The 15,753-nt window shown below is 49.0% G+C and overlaps 1 long non-coding RNA gene across 1 annotated transcript; it reads right to left on the bottom strand.

Moving 5' to 3' along the window:
* Window positions 1-2,575: 2,575 nt before the first annotated feature.
* On the bottom strand, window positions 2,576-8,045 carry LOC114808935. The gene is made up of 3 exons (XR_003756690.2): window positions 7,374-8,045; window positions 4,885-6,003; window positions 2,576-2,834 (listed from the first exon to the last, which is right to left on the bottom strand). It is a non-coding gene; the product is annotated as an uncharacterized LOC114808935 (long non-coding RNA).
* Between the last annotated feature and the right edge of the window lie 7,708 nt (window positions 8,046-15,753).

The following is a 15,753-nucleotide window of genomic DNA, read 5'->3' as shown; positions in this document are numbered from 1 at the left end:
GTACACCTATATGCCTGTGTGTATGTGTTTGCATTTATATGGATATTTATTTTTATATATATATAAATGCGTGTGTGTGAAACACCTCCCCTAGACTGTAAGCAAAAACTCCTCACTCCTGGCTTCAAAGCTCTCCCTCACCTTGCCCCCTCCTACATCACCTTGCTTCTCTCCTTCTCCATCTCAGCCCACACACTCGGCTCCTCTGCTCCTGCTAACCTCGTCACTGTGCCTTGACCTCGCCTATCCCCCCGTTGACCCCTGGCCCATGTCCGACCTCTGGCCTGGAAAGCCCTCCTTTCTCAAATCCACCAATCACTCTTACCACCTTCAAAGCCCGACTGAAGGCTCACCTCCTCCAGGAGGTCTTCCCAGAATAAGCCCCCCTTATCCTCTATTCTCCCACCCCCCCATCACCCCAACTTGCTCCCTTTGCTCTACCCCTCTTCCCTGCCTCACAGCACTTGTGTATATATGTGCATATTCATAGTTATAATTCTATTCATTTTTATTAATGATGTGCATACACCTATAATTCCATTTATTTATAATGATGCTACTGATTTCCATTTACTTTTTTGGATGTCCGCCTCCCGCCTTCCAAACTCTGAGTCTATTTCCGGTTGTATGGCTTTGCCTCCTCTCTTGACTTAATGTTGCCTCATTCCCATCTTTCCTTACGGGTAGGTCTTGATCACACTTTCTCCCTGCCTACAAATCCTTGCCACTTCACTCTGCCAGACCACAGCTCTCTCCATCTTCAAAGACCTTCTGAAATCACATCTCTCCCGGGACAGCCTATTTGATTAATTTCTAATCCTCTAACTTTTATCCCCCAACTGTTACAGAGTACTTGAATCACCTTGCCCCCTCCTACCTCTCCCACTACCCTCCTACTACAATCCAGCCTGTGCATTTTTCTCACCTAATGCTAACCTCTCTGTGCCTCCATCTCGTCTATCTCACCGTCGTCCTCTTGCCCACATCCTCTCTCTGGTCTTCATCCCCCTCCTTCCTCAAATCTGAGAGACAGTTTCTCTCCCCACTTCAAAGCCTGATTGAAGGCACATCTCCTCCAAAAGGTCTTTCCTAAGTCCCCCTTTCTGCTTCTCCCACACCCTTCTTTATCACCCCGACTTGTTCCCTTTGTTCTTCCCTCTTCCCAGCCTTGCACTCTTATGTACATATCTGAAATTTGGTTCTTTGTATTAATATCTGCCTCCCCCCACATAAACTAATCGTTGGCATGAAATGTGTCTGTTTACTGTAGTATCGTACACAATAAACACAAGTAAATGAATGAATAAATAAATTAAGCACTTCTGTACCACTTAGGTACCAATGTACTGATATCCTCCCAAAATCCTAATGGACACATCTTCCAGCCTGATGACCTAAGCAGTCACTCAAGTGCAATTGCCCTTTTCCTTCTTCGTCAGTCAATCAGTGGTATTTACTGAACATTTCAAGTTTGCAGAGCTCTGTAAGGAGCACTTTTCATTCATTCATTCACTCATTCATTCATTCAATTAATTCAATTGTAATGAGCACTTAATGTGTGTAGAGCACAGTACTAAACACAACATCAAGTGCCTTCAAGTTATTTCCTAACTGTAGCGACTCCACGGAAATACTTTGTCCAGAACGTCCTGTCCTCTGCCATAATTGTCAATCTTTCTAATGGTTTTTCCGTTATTGCCGTTACGGTCTCTAGCCATCCAACTGCTGGTCTGCCTCTTCCACATTTTCCCTGGACTTTTCCTAGCGTTAGTGTCTTCTTCAGAGAATCGGTCCTCCCGATTATGTGTCCAACATGTGCTCATCTAAGTCGAGTGATTTGGCCTTTCAAAGACTGCTTTGGTTTAATTTGCTCCAAAATCCATTTGTTTTTTTTACAGGTAATCCATGCTATTCGCAAAAGCCTTCTCCAAAACCGCATTTCAAAAGAATCGATGTTCTTTCTTTCCTGTTTTTTCACTGTCCAGCTTTGAGATCCATACAGTGATACTGGAAACACCATAGAGTTGATAATTTGTATTTTTGTGGCAATTGTTGCATCAGCACATCTCATAACTTTTTCCAGGCTCTTCATAGCAAGTCTCCCTTACCTTAATCTTGGGCGTATTTCTTGGTTACTAGTTTCTTTATTATTGATTATCGATCCCAGGATAGAAAAATTGTCATCTATTGCAACCTCCTCTCCATCGACTCCTATTGTCTTCGAAGTGGCAGTTGTCATGATCTTTGTTTTCCTGATGTTCCAATATAGCCCCATCTTTCTGCTCCATTTCTCAACTTTTAATATAAACCGGCTTCTCTCATTAGGTATTCAGTGTTTTAAAGGATGAACAGAAAAGGCGTTGAGATACATCCTTGCCTTACAGCCTTACTGATGAGAAACCAATCTGTTTCTCCATATTCTGGTTTTATTGTAGCCTCCTGTTTGTCATACAGGTTCCGTTTAAATGCGATTAAATGGTCCGGTATGCACACTATCCATAATGTGCCCCAGAGTTTCTCGTGATCCATGCAGTCAAAGGCCTTACTATAATCAATAAAGCACACGCTGACTTCCTTTTGATATTCAATATATTAAAAATATATTGCAATTTTCACTTCAGTTATCCAACGGACTTCAGCAGAACACCTCACGTCCCTCGTTTTTTCCGGAATCCCGCCTGAACATCGGGCAGTTGGGGTTCCCTGTAGAACTCCATTTGACGCTGTATAACTTTTAGTTGTACACTGCAGGCATGGAGGTTCTTAAGAAGTGAAGAACCATGGGCAGAACATTTCTGTAGAAAAATGATCCGGGCAGCAGAGTGACCTATGGACTGGAGAGAGGAGAGACTGGAGGCAGGGAGGTCAATGAGGAGGGTGATACAGTAATTAAGGCAGGACGGGATAAATGCCTGGATTACTGTGGTAGCCATCCAGAACAACTTTGTAACCTTCATTTTACAGTTGAGACTGAGGCATGGAGAAGTTACGTGGCTTGCCCAAGGTCACACAACAGACAAGTACTCACCCAAGCGTTGAGCACTGTGCTATGAACAGAGAATAGATTGTCACCTTCTTGAGGGCAGGGATCTTGTCTAATCTCTAGCTCACTGATCACCAGGCTTGGTGATTCCCATTTGCTGACTTTCCTCCTGCCCATTCATTTCCTCTGCGGCAACGGAATGGGAAATGAGTAAGGGGAAGGGGTAAAATCAATCTATCAATCTCATTTATTGAACACTTACTATGTGCAGAATGGTATTCTAAGCACTCAGGAGAATAATGATAATGATAATGGTGCTATTTGCTAAAAGCTTACTAAGTTCCAAGCACTATACTAATTGCAGGGGGCCATACAAGTTTATCAGGTTGTCCCAAGTGGGGTTCACAGTCGTAATTCCTATTTTACAGATGGGGTAGCTGAGGCATGGAGAAGTTAAATGACTTGCCCAGTCACACAGCTGACAAGTGGCAGAACCAGGAGTGGAACCCATGACCCCTGATGCCCTAGCCGGAGATCTTTCCACTAAGCCATGCAGCTTCTCTACTAGGGCTTAGTCCAGTGCCTGGAACATAGTAAGCACTTAATGAATTATTACAATTCATCAGAATTAGCAGACACATTCCCTGCCCATAATGAGATTGCACTCTAGTTTGGGAGACAAGCATTCTTGTCCTGTCGTCTCGGACCCATGGCACCATGGACACATCTCTCCCAGAATGCCCCACCTCCACCTGCCATCGTTCTGGTAGTGGATCCGTAGAATTTTCTTGATAAAAATCCAGATGTTGTTTCCTGGTGCCTCCTTCTGAGCAGTCAACTTGAGTCTCTGCCTTCAACTCTCTCCCTTGCCACTGCTGCCCAGCATGGGGGAGTTTTGACGTGTAGCATATTGCCTGCCACTCACTCGCTAGCCACTGCCCAAGTTAGGAACGGAATGAGTAGGCCTCTGCTTGACTCTCCCTCCCTTCGTCAGAATGTCAGAGTACTGGAACCACTCCAGATGCAATCCCGAGAAGGGAGATAGACATTAATATGAATACATAATGAATTTTAATATATGGGGGAAAAGGGAGCAGGATAAGAGAAGGAAAAAATGACACATTAAGAAAACAGGGTCATGAAGAGGTTGGGGGCCCTCATGTCCCCTGGAGGCAAAGGGCAGTTATCTGGTTTGATGCCCTGGATAACATTCAGCTTCCACCTTGTATGCCCTCTGGCCTGCCTGGATAGGACTCCAGACATTTCAATACCTAGTGTTTTTTTGCCATCAGACCCAGCCCCCGCTGCTGAGTTCTGCGGTTCAGCCCCAGCAGCCATTTTCAGAGTGACCGGGGAGGGATGTGACTGGAGAAGAAGAGAGGTGTGGATCCCCCAACACCGGCCCAACAGACAGTTTGTGCAGACTCAGGTCATCCCATCTGCTTGTCGGCGCACGTGGACTGTGCCAATATGAGTCACTACAGAAGTTATATCTGGTGTCCACCGGGACCATGGTCGGCCCAGAGGGTGGGTGTGGTCAAGAGCAGAAATCACTATCCCAGGACTGGACATCTCCCCAGCGGGGTAGGCTGGAGTATTTGCTCCGAGGGCAGTGGTCCACTGGTCTCTGCACCGGTGGGTGAGCCTGTAAACTGCGATATTGTGGACCTCATGAAGTGTCATCTCGTTCTCGTATTGGTAATTATTCCAGGGCAATGAAAGGGTCCTTTCGTAGGGATCTTTTCCTAGGGATGTTCTCTAATAGGAATGCCTCTGGGCTGCTCGTGGGAGGTGGTTGCTGGCTAAACTGGGAGTCACAGAACCTGGGTTCTCTATCTGCCTTTACAACTTGCCAAATGTAGGACTTCACGTTTAGCTTCTCTAGGCCTCAGTTTCCTCACCTGTATAATAGATGAGTGAATTAGCTCTCCTCCCTTTCAAGTAGACTCTGAGACCCACGTTGGATGGGGACTGTAGGAAATCTGAATAAATCTTCTCTACTCCTGCATTCAGTACAGCATGAGACACTTGGGAAAGTGCCGAACGAATGCCACGAGGCCGGCTCGGATGTCCACAGGGCTCTTTGTTCTGGGACTTGTCAGCGGGAATGGCCTTGGCCCGGGCCGAAGATCAAAGTGATGAGGTGGGAACCTAAGCAGGAAAGGAGGTGGGGTCACTGGGGATCATCCCTGATCGGGGGGAGGTGTCTTGGATGGTTGGACCGTGAGGCAGGGCAGGCCGTGCCCTGGGCAGGAGGCAGGGAAGATGGGGCCAGGGGTCAGGGCAAGAGAATCTCTCCCATGTGGTGATGAGGTATGGGGTGAGGAAAATGGCTGCAGGCATCTTAAACAGTAGGGTAGATGCCGTAAGATGGGTCCTTAATGCCCTGGACTACAGGGACGATATCAAGGAGAGGAGGGGTGAGGAAGGCGGCCATGGCGGCCCAGAGGCGGCACGTGTATGATCCTGTGGCTCCCGGAAGACAGGGGCAGAAGGGTTGGGAACAGATCCCGTGTGGTCTCCAACGTGGGAGTGGCAGGGAGCTCACCTCTCTGCCCCGTGGCCCAAACCCTAGGAAAAAGAGCCTAGCATCCGTTCGGCCTTAGGTGGAATTCTGGGGGTGATCACTCGGAAGGCAGGCTGAGGGCAGATCTGGCAGAAATGGCCACAGAGGGGCTGCCTGGGGGTGATGGCCAGGAGGTCGGGCTCTAGTTGCCTCTTGGAGCAAGGGCCGGTAGGGCAGGTTGAGGTCCGATATTGGGGAGATGGCCTGGAGTGCAGGCTGAGGTCAGATCCTGAGGCAATGGCCAAGACGGGAGGCCAAGGTTGGGGCTTGGGGTGAAAGGCAGGATGAGGTTGTGTCCTGGAGGTGCTCCCTGGGAGGGCTGGTTCGGGAAAGGTGGCAGGATGGGCTCTCCTGCTCCACCTTCTCTTTTGCCTTCTCCTCCTCCTCTGCTGGTACGATTCAACATATGTCAAATAATTTATTTGGATTCCTCATGGCGGCCAGATGATGGAAGCTGTGGAGGCCGAAAGAACGGAGAATTAGGTTCCAGGATCTCCTGGGTCATCTCCTCCCTGTACCGCTGCCCCTAGCTCCAGCCTCACCTGAACAGGGTCTCTGACAAGCCCAAGGGCCGTCGGAAAACACCTCTGCCTTCCCCTCACTACATCCCTCACCCTGAGCCCCCTTGAGGGAGGTGTTTCTCTATGGGACATTTCACTGCAGGCGCTCCTCCCCAACGTTGCTGTCATGTTCCGATTGATAGCCGGCCATGGCGAATGGACTCCTGGAAGTGCCAAATTAAATGGACTCCACCCGCCTCCTCCCCTCGCAAAATAAATCATGGAGCCAATGCTCAGTGTCCGGGGAATCGGTGATGAGGTCAGTCACGGTTGAGGGGCAGCGATGGGGCTGGGTAAGGATGGGATGAGGCCTTTGAGGGCAAGGCAGGTAGAGTGCAGTTCACAGAGGGGGCTCTGAGTGGGGACACACCTCATGACCCTACGGTCCCCCAATGCAGTGGGTTTGTTTCCTCTGGACTGGTGAAGCCGACGATCCAGGGCTGACTAGGCCCCATCTGGGCCCCAGAGGGCCTTGAGGCCAGACCTCCTGTCGATTCTCCCCCCGGGTCCACTCCCCACCGGCCCTTTCCCCTTCAACCCACTCACCCTCCGGCCCAGTTCCTTTGTGGTCCACTCTTCCCATCACCTGATTTTTCCTGCACACTGACTGTCCCCTCAGAGTTCTCCCAGTGGAGACCACCAGGGAGTGGAGTGGGGCACAAAACAATCCTCTCCAGTCAGTATTTTCTCAATCTATTTCATGGTGTTTGATTGGCAGTTACTATGTGCCAGCCATTGTACTGAGCGCTGGGATTGGATGCAAACTCATCAGATCGGAGGCAGTCCATGACTTACTTGGGACTCATAGCCTTCATCCCCATTTCACAGATAAACTTTCTAAAGCACAGAGAAGTTAATTGACTTTCCCAAAGTCTAAGGGCAGATAAGCGGTAGAAATTGGAGTGGAACTGGATTCTCTGACTCCCAGCCCCATGCTCTATCCCCAAAGTTACACTGATTTTATTTATTTGAATTGATGTCGGTTTACTTGTATCTATGTCTGCCTTCCCCCTCTAGACTGTGAGCTCGTTTTGAGCAGGGATCGTCTCTCTTTATTGCTGTACCAAACTTACCTAAGCACTTAGTACACAGCTCTGCAAATAGTAAGCGCTCGATCAATATGATTGAATGAATGCATATAAGGGAAAAAAGTGAGGCCATCCCCCTTGACTTGCTCTTTCCCCATCTTCTCCCCGCCACCTCCTTCCTTCCCTCCCTCCCTCCCTCCATTCCAGGCCTTCCTACTCTTTCCCCTCATACTTACAGTGCTCTCCACAGACCCTTCCAGAATCCCCTCTGGGTGGGAGGCTGCCTGCTCCCCTCTGCCATGGTGCTCTGAAAAGAAAACCATTGGGTGGGAAAACCTACAGTCTGTGGGGATGGCGGTTACCCCTCCAGTTTCCTCTGCTTTTTCTCTCCCCTGGCCCCAGCCCCCGCCACCACATCGGGGGTCTGCCTGTGTTGTGTTTTATCATTTCATCGCTCCCGATGCATCTGCCCCAGGCTTTGCCCCCACTGAGGGGAGATCCTGAGGGAGAGACCTGCTTCCCAGCTGGGAGAGCTTTCCCAGAACTCAGTACAGTGGTCTGTCCACAGGTCGTGCTCAGTCTATGCCCCTCCCATCTTACCACTCCTGCAGTGGGATCACTGGCCTTGGAAAACCCTCCCCAGCATTTCAGGGAGTGAGACCGTTCCCCTCCCTCCCTTTGCTGGGCAGGTCTGGCCTCTAAGACCCTTTCCTGAGCTTGTGTCCTCAATTTACAGCCTCCCCGAAACCCATATCTCCCTGGGGGATGCCCCCGTCCACATGCCCATGCAGACTCCCCTCAGCCGGAGGGCAGCAGCGGATCACGGATGCTCTTCCTGAAGTCGGGATGTCTCACACAGGTTTGGCTGATTCAAACGTTTGGAGTCTGGAGTGTTGCCTCTTGCCTGGTTGGACCTCGGGGTCAGACAGGGACGGGGGAAGGGGCAGTGTGGTAATCTCAGTTGCCATGGAGACAACTGTTGCGAAAGGAGATTGGTGAGGTGGAGGCGGGGCCCGGGGGACCTTTTCTGAAGGGGTGGAGCTTGTCTTGATCGGGTGGCCTCAGACTAGCATGGCCTGGGAAGGGGTCATGGACATCATCCACCCACTGTCTAATTCCTTCCCGGTCCCTTTGTCCTCTCTCTTTTTTCTGATGGCATTTATAAGCTATTTCTATGCGTCAGGCTATGTTCTAACTGCTGGGGTAGATATAAGCTGATCGGGTCGAACCCATTTAAACCTTAGTTTACCGATAAGGTAACTGAGGCCCAGTGAAGTGACTTGCCCAAGGTCACACATCAGACAAGTGGCAGGGCCGGGATTAGAGGCCAGTTCATTCGGGCTTCTAGGCCTGTGCTCTGTCCACTAGGTCATGCTACCCTTCATTCATTCAATCAGTCAATCGTATTTAGTGAGTGCTTACTGTGTGCAGAGCACTATACTAAGCTTACTTCTCTCCCCAACTTCCCGTCCACATCCACTGCTCAGAATACAGAAAAGATCAAATCACCAAACAATCGTTATAATATCTGTGGGATTTGGTAAACTCTTACAGTGTGGCCAGCGCTGCACTAAAAGTCCCAGGTTAGGTAATAATGGTAGTGGTGGTGGTATTTGTTAAGCACTTACTAAGTGCAAAGCATAATGATGGCAATTGTGGCATTTGTTAAATGCTTACTATGTGCTGGGCACTGTTCTCAGAATGGGGGTAGATACAGGCAAATCGGGTTGGACACAGACCCTGTCCAACTTGGGGTTCACCATCTTAATCCCCATTTACAGCCGAAGGAACTGAGGCACAGAGAATTGAAGCGACTTGGCCAAGGTCACACAGCAGACGAGTGGCAGAGTAGGGATTGGAACCCATGACCTTCTGACTCCCAGACCCGAGCTCTATCCACTACACCATGCAGAACGCAATCAATCCATCAATGGTATATGTTAAGTGCTCGTCTGGACTGAAGGAATGATCGGAGTTTTCCTTTCTCTGGCCCTTTCTGGATTTCCAAAGCCTTTTGCACTTGTGGCAACCCATTTCGCCTGGAGGTGAAACATTAATGTGCCCAGATTTGTACTTTGCTGATGGGATATCATCACTTCATTATTTTCATTTCTGTCTCCCCTTCTTAACTGTAAGCACAATGTGAGCAGGGAATGTGTTAGCCAACTCTCTTGTAAGGTATTCACCCAATTGCTTAATTCAGTACTCTGCAAGCAGTAGCACTTAACAAAGAGCATGGATTGATCAATTGATTAATGTTGAAGGGTGGGTGCAATATCCTTTTCTTATCTTTGACTCCACTCTCACGCGGTCCCTCGGGAATACCTGCTTCTTGTTCAAATGGCATTTGACTCATTCTGGGAATCCCAAGTTCTTCCTAAACTCAATGCCACTGGATCTAGGCCTTAATGGGATTCAGTCTGGCCTAGTGCAAACTGCCCTGGCCTGGGCATCGGATGGACCTGTACTGCGATCCTTGTTCCACACTTGCCCGTTGAGTGACACTGGGCAAGTCACTTCACTCCCCTGTGCCTCAATTCCCTCAACTGCAAAATGAGGATTCAGTATCTGTTGGGCCTCCTTCTTAGATTGTGAGACCCATGTGGGACTGGCTTATCTTGTATCTGCCACAGCACTTAGTACTGTACAGTAGAGCATGTAGTACAGTGCTTGGAATATAGAAGGAGATTATCAACTACTATTATTATAATATCATTGCTAATTTTTGACTTTGTTCCATGTGAACGGGCCCTTGTCCGATTCCTATCCGATTACATTCATCGGTCTTGCCATTGTAATGTGATGGCCAGGTCCAGTGGAGTTGGTAGCCATGACCCCTGCCCTCAGACCCCTTGCAGTCTACTATGTAGACTGGGCTTAGGAATGTGTTCTGCACACAGTAAACTCTCGATAAACGCGATTGAATATGTAGAGGGTGCAGGTCAGATTTATTCACCCCACCCTCAGCCCCACAGCTCTTATGCAACATGGCGTAGTGTATAGAGCATGGGCCTGGGAATCAAAAGGTAGTGGGTTCCAGTCCTGGCCCCTCCACTTGTCTGCTGTGTGACCTTGGGCCAGTCACTTATCTGTGCCTCGGTTCCCTCATCTGTAAAATGGGGATTGAGACTGTGAGCCCCATGTGGGACGATGGATGGCTTGTCTTCACCCCAGCGCTTAGCCCAGTGCTTGGGAGGTAGTAAGCGCTTAAGAGATACCATCGTTATTATCATGCTAAAGACAAACAAATATATTTAGGAGCAAATAAAACCCAAATGGTCTTCGCAAGGCCAAATGACTGGACTTAGATGAGTGTATTTTGGACACATAGTCAAGAGGACTGATTCTCTGGAGAAGACACTTATGCTAGAAAAACTCGAGGGAAAAGATGGAAGAGGCAGGCCTCCAGCTAGATGGATAGAGACCGTAGTAACGATAATGGAATAACCATGAGACAGGTTGTGGATTTTGGTAGAGGACAGGGCACCCTGGAGAAAATATATCCATGGAGTCGCTATGAATGGGACCCGACTCAGCGTCACTTAAGAATTATTATTATCTGTGATTCGTTCAGTTATATTAATATCTGCTTGCCCCTCTAGACTGGAAGCTTGTTGTAGGTAGGGAATGTGTCTGTTATATTGTTTCAGTGTACCTTCCCAAGCGCTTAGTACAGTGCTCTGCACACAGTAAGCATTCCATAAATAGGATTGACTGACTGACTGACAGAAGAGGAATCGGGAGGAGAGATGATTGAGAGTATCTCCAGGATTCCGTGATTTTGGCTCTCTCTTCTCCACGCCTGCCATCAGCCACAAGGCCATTTACTCTGGACAGAGAGTGAGGCACTTTTGCCTGAGGAGGACAAGTCTGTGGGGAACTAGTGGAGAGATAACATCTTGGGGCTGTACAGGATGGACCACACTGACTTGTGCAAAAGAACCATTGCCATTGTAATCCATGTCACGTAATAATAATGACGACGTTAATAGTAATACTTGTGGTATTTATTAAGTGCCTACTATGTGCCAGGCACTCCATCAGTCATTCAATCATTGCTAGTTACTACGTGACCAGCACTGTGTTGTGTGAGGGAGTACAGTAGGGCTAGGAAGCACGATCCCTGCTCTAAAGGAATGTACAAATCTATTGTGTGCGGACCACCATGCGAAATGCTTGGGACGCTCCAGTGGGGTTGGTAGATATGATCCCTGCCCTCAGGGAACTAACAGGCATCTGTGTGGCCTGAGGTGGGATTCTGGGCGTGATTGCAATAAGGCAGGCCAAGGTCAGTTCTCGTGGAAATGGCCACAGAGGGGCTGGCTCACGGCAGAACATGGGACGATGACGGGGAGGGCAGGCTCTGGTCGCCTCTTGGAGCAAGGTCCCGCAAGGCAGGCTGTGGTCGGATATCGGAGCGATGGTCGGGAGGGGAAGCTGAGGTTGGGTCTCGGCGCAAGGGCAGGGAGGGCAGGCTGAGTAGGGATCCTGGCAGTGCTCCCTGGAAAGGCCGGTTTGGGGAAGGTGGCAGGTGGGCCTTCCTGGAATTGGAGAAGAGGGGGCATGAGGTGTGGGCCAGGCAATGGGAGGGACCCTGGCGCTCCCAGGAGATGTATGGATTGTGTTCACTTCCTGCCCTGGAATTGAATCCTTTGCCAAACCTTCCCTGATCTGAGGAACAGGGTCCCCAGTCCACAGAGGATCAGTAGCAGTCTTGTGAGCGAAGCCCAGGTCCCGTCACCTTCCTCCTGTCCTGACAAGGGGTGACACCTGTCAGAAGGGGATGAGACGTGATTGCGGGGCGAGGGCGGTGTGGGCAAGATGGGCAGGACATGTATAAGGCAGGACCCAGTAGGGGGTCATCGAGGAGGTAATCCAAGGGGCTGGATATTTCGCTGCAGGAGCTGGACCTTATTGTTGATGCCGTGTCCCCATTGATAGCCGGCCATGGTGGCACAGGCTTCTGGAGGTGCCATGATAAATGGACTCCACTCTCCTCCTGCCCTACCCAGCGATGTCCACCAGGAGGGGAGGGGTACCCATTTTTTTGTCGGGAGGTGGTATGGGCGGGGCCCAGAAAGGGTTCACGGAGGGGGAAATCGTCGAGGCAGCACACAGAGTGTCGGAGGCATCGGTGTCGGGGGCATCGGTGACAAGGTCAGTCACGGTTGGGGAGGGGCGGCGATGAGGCCGGGGTAAGGATGAAATGAGGCCTGTCGGAAGAGTCGGGTAGGGAACAGGTTGCAGAGGGGCTCTCAGTGGGGACACACCTCATGAGCCTCCGGTCTCCCAGTGAAGTGGGTTTGTTTCCTCTGGACTGGTGAAGCCGACAATCCTAGGCTGACTAGGTCCCGTCTGGCCCCCGGAGGGCCTTGAGCCCTGACCTCCTGTTAATTCTCCCCACCGGGCCCAATCCTCACCGGCCCTCTCCCCTTCCACCTCACTCCCTCTCCGGCCAAGTTCCCTCCTGGTCCACTCTTCCCGTCACCTGATTTTTCCGCAGACTTTCTGTCCCCTCAGAGTCCTCCCAGCTGAGCCCGCCAGGGGGTGGGCAGGGGTTTATAACAGTTTCTGCACCTCAGTATATAAATATACAGATATATTTCATGGTGTTTGATCAGCAGTTACTATGTGCCAGAAACTGAGCACTGGGATTAGGTGCAAACTAGTCAGATTGGATGCAGACCATGTTTTACATGGGACTTGTAGCTTTAGTCCCCATTTTACAGATAAGGTAAATGAGACCCAGAGAAGTTAAGTGACTTTCCCAAAGACTACCACTACTACTAATAATAAAGAAATTTGTTAAGTGCTTACCATGTGACAAGCACTGTTGTAAACTTGGAAGATTTGTGTGTGGCAGGGAAGACGAGGAAATAGCATGAGTAAGGGGTAGGAGATGGGCAAGATGTGGGTGGCAGTTAGGAGAAACTGTATGATTCTTATGTATGCATCTCAATATGTATAAACGCTTGTAATGTGCAGAGTGCTTTACTGAGTTCTGGGTAAGAATGCACAGGTGGTTAGTAGACATGGCTCCTGGCTGTCTGTGGGAGGTGAGCTTGAAGAGTGGAGGCTGGAAAGAGGTGGGTGAAGTACAAGACGGTGGTAGGCCTTGAAGCTCTCCTACTTCAGTTGAGATCTGCGAGTCAGTCTGTGGGGATTTGGAGATAAGAAGACATTCCAGTGAGTCGTCCATTTCATTCATTCCACCGTGAGGTAGTCATACTGGGATGGACACTGTAAAACCTGGGAGTGGACCTGTCCACAGGTTCATCGAAAGATAATAATGATAGTGGTATTTTTCTGGTATCTGTTAAGCACTTCCTATGTTCCAGGCACTGTTCTAAGCACTGGGGTAGAGACAAGGTAATCAGGTTGGACACAGTCGATGTCCCACATGAGGCTCATAGTCTTAATCCCCGTTGTACAGATGAGGTAACTGAGGCACAGAGAAGTAAAGTGACTTGCCCAGTATCACAGAGCAGGAGGCTGGTGGGGAACCCGCTGACCGGGCCCTGGTCTGATAAGGCCTTGGACGGGTGTCCCGAGAGAACAGTCCCGGGCTGTGGACCTCAGGGCCGTTTGAGGAATCTGGCCCTCTTGTGGATTAGGTTGGCCTGTTACTACATATCATTTCCTAAGTGCTCAGTATAGTGCTCTGCACGCAGTAGATTGTCAGCTCCTTGAAGGAAGGAATTGTATCCTTTAACTCTATTGTACTTTCCTAAATGTTGGATATGGCGTTCTCCACACAGCAGACTCTGAATTCTTGGAGGGAAAAGATCATGCCTACTTTCTCTACCATAATCTCCCAAATGCTTAGTACAGAGTTTTTCATCTACTAAACTATAGGCTCCTTGAGAAGCAGCACGGCATAGTGGATAGAGTCAAAAGGTAATGAGTGCTAATCCCCACTCCACCAGTTGTCTTCTGTGTGGCCTTGGGCACTCAGTTCACTTCCCTGGGCCTCAGTTCCCTCATCTGTAAAATGGAGATTAAGATTCATTCATTCGATAGTATTTATTGAGCGCTTCTATGTGCAGAGCATTTTACTAAGTGCTTGAGTCCTAAGATGATGAGTTCTAGGTGGGACAGGCGCAGTCTCCAGCCCAATTTCCTTGCATGCACCCTAGTGCTCAGTTCAATGCTTAGCTCATAGTAAGTGCTTAACAAATACTACAATTGTCATTATCAGTATTGATGAAAAGGGTCATGTTTTCTAACTCTATTGTAATAATGATAATAATGATAATTACGGTATTTGTTAAGTGTTTACTATATGCCAAGCACTGTTCTAAGCACTGGGGTAGCACAAGGCAATCAGGTTGGCCATCCCACATTAGGCTCAGAGTCTTAATCCCCATTTTCCAGATGAGGCCACTGAGGCACAGAGAAATTGGGCGGCTTGTCCAAGGTCACACAACATACCTGTTTTCTGCACAGATAGTAGATTGTCAGCTCTTTGAGGGCAGGGATCTTATCTAATCTCCAGCTCAGGAGTCTCTAGACTTGGTGATTCCCAGTTATTGGCTTTCAGACTGCTCGGTCATCTCCTCTGCCCCAAGGAATCTGGCCAGGGGAATGGGGAATGAGGAAGGAGAAGGGGGAAAATCAATCAATCAATCAATCAATCAATCTCATTTATTGAAAACTTACCAAGTGCAGAACTCTATACTAAGCACTTGGGAGAGTAAAAATTATAATTAAAATGACAGTATTTGTTAAGTGCTTACTATGTGCCAAGCACTGTTCTAAGCCCATGGGGAGATCCAAGTTTATCAAGTTGTCCCAAGTAGGGCACAGTCTTAATTCTCATTTTACAGATAAGGCAGCTGAGGGACAGAGCAGTGAAGTGGTTTGCCCGAAGTCACACAGCTGACAAGTGGTGGAGCCAGGTGTAGAACCCACCACTTCGGGCTCCCAAGACCATGTTTTTTCCACTAAGCCATGCTGCATCTCTATTGGGTCTTAGTACAGTGCCTGGCACATAGTAAGTGCTAAACGAATTATTACAATTAAACAGAATTAGCAGACATATTCCCTGCCCATAATGAGATTGCACTTCAGTTGAGAGACAGACATTCTTGTCCTGTCTTATGCTGCCGAGTCATCTCTGACTCAGAGTGGCGCCCTGGACACATCTCTCCCAGAACTCCCCACCTCCATCTGCCATCATTCTGGTAATGGATCCATAGAATTTTCTTGGTAAAAATCCAGAAATGGTTTACCAGTGCCTCCTTCAGAGCAGTCAACTTGAGTCTCTGCCCTCAACTCTCTCCCATGCCGCTGCAGCCCAACGTAATAATAATAACGTTGGTATTGGTTAAGCGCTTACTATGTGCAGAGCACTGTTCTAAACACTGGGGTTGATACAGGGTAATCAGGTTGTCCCACGTGAGGCTCACAGTTTTAATCCCCATTTTACAAATGAAGTAACTGAGGTACAGAGAGGTTAAGTGACTTGCCCACAGTCACACAGCTGACAAGCGGCGGAGCCGGGTTTAATAATAATAATAATAATGTTGGTATTTGTTAAGCGCTTACTATGTGCCGAGCACTGTTCTAAGCGCTGGGGTAGACATAGGGGAATCAGGTTGTCCCACGTGGGGCTCA

Source organism: Ornithorhynchus anatinus, unplaced genomic scaffold, assembly GCF_004115215.2.
Source record: "Ornithorhynchus anatinus isolate Pmale09 unplaced genomic scaffold, mOrnAna1.pri.v4 scaffold_608_arrow_ctg1, whole genome shotgun sequence".
NCBI lineage: Eukaryota > Metazoa > Chordata > Mammalia > Monotremata > Ornithorhynchidae > Ornithorhynchus > Ornithorhynchus anatinus.
This window is presented reverse-complemented; position numbering and strand designations above follow the sequence as displayed.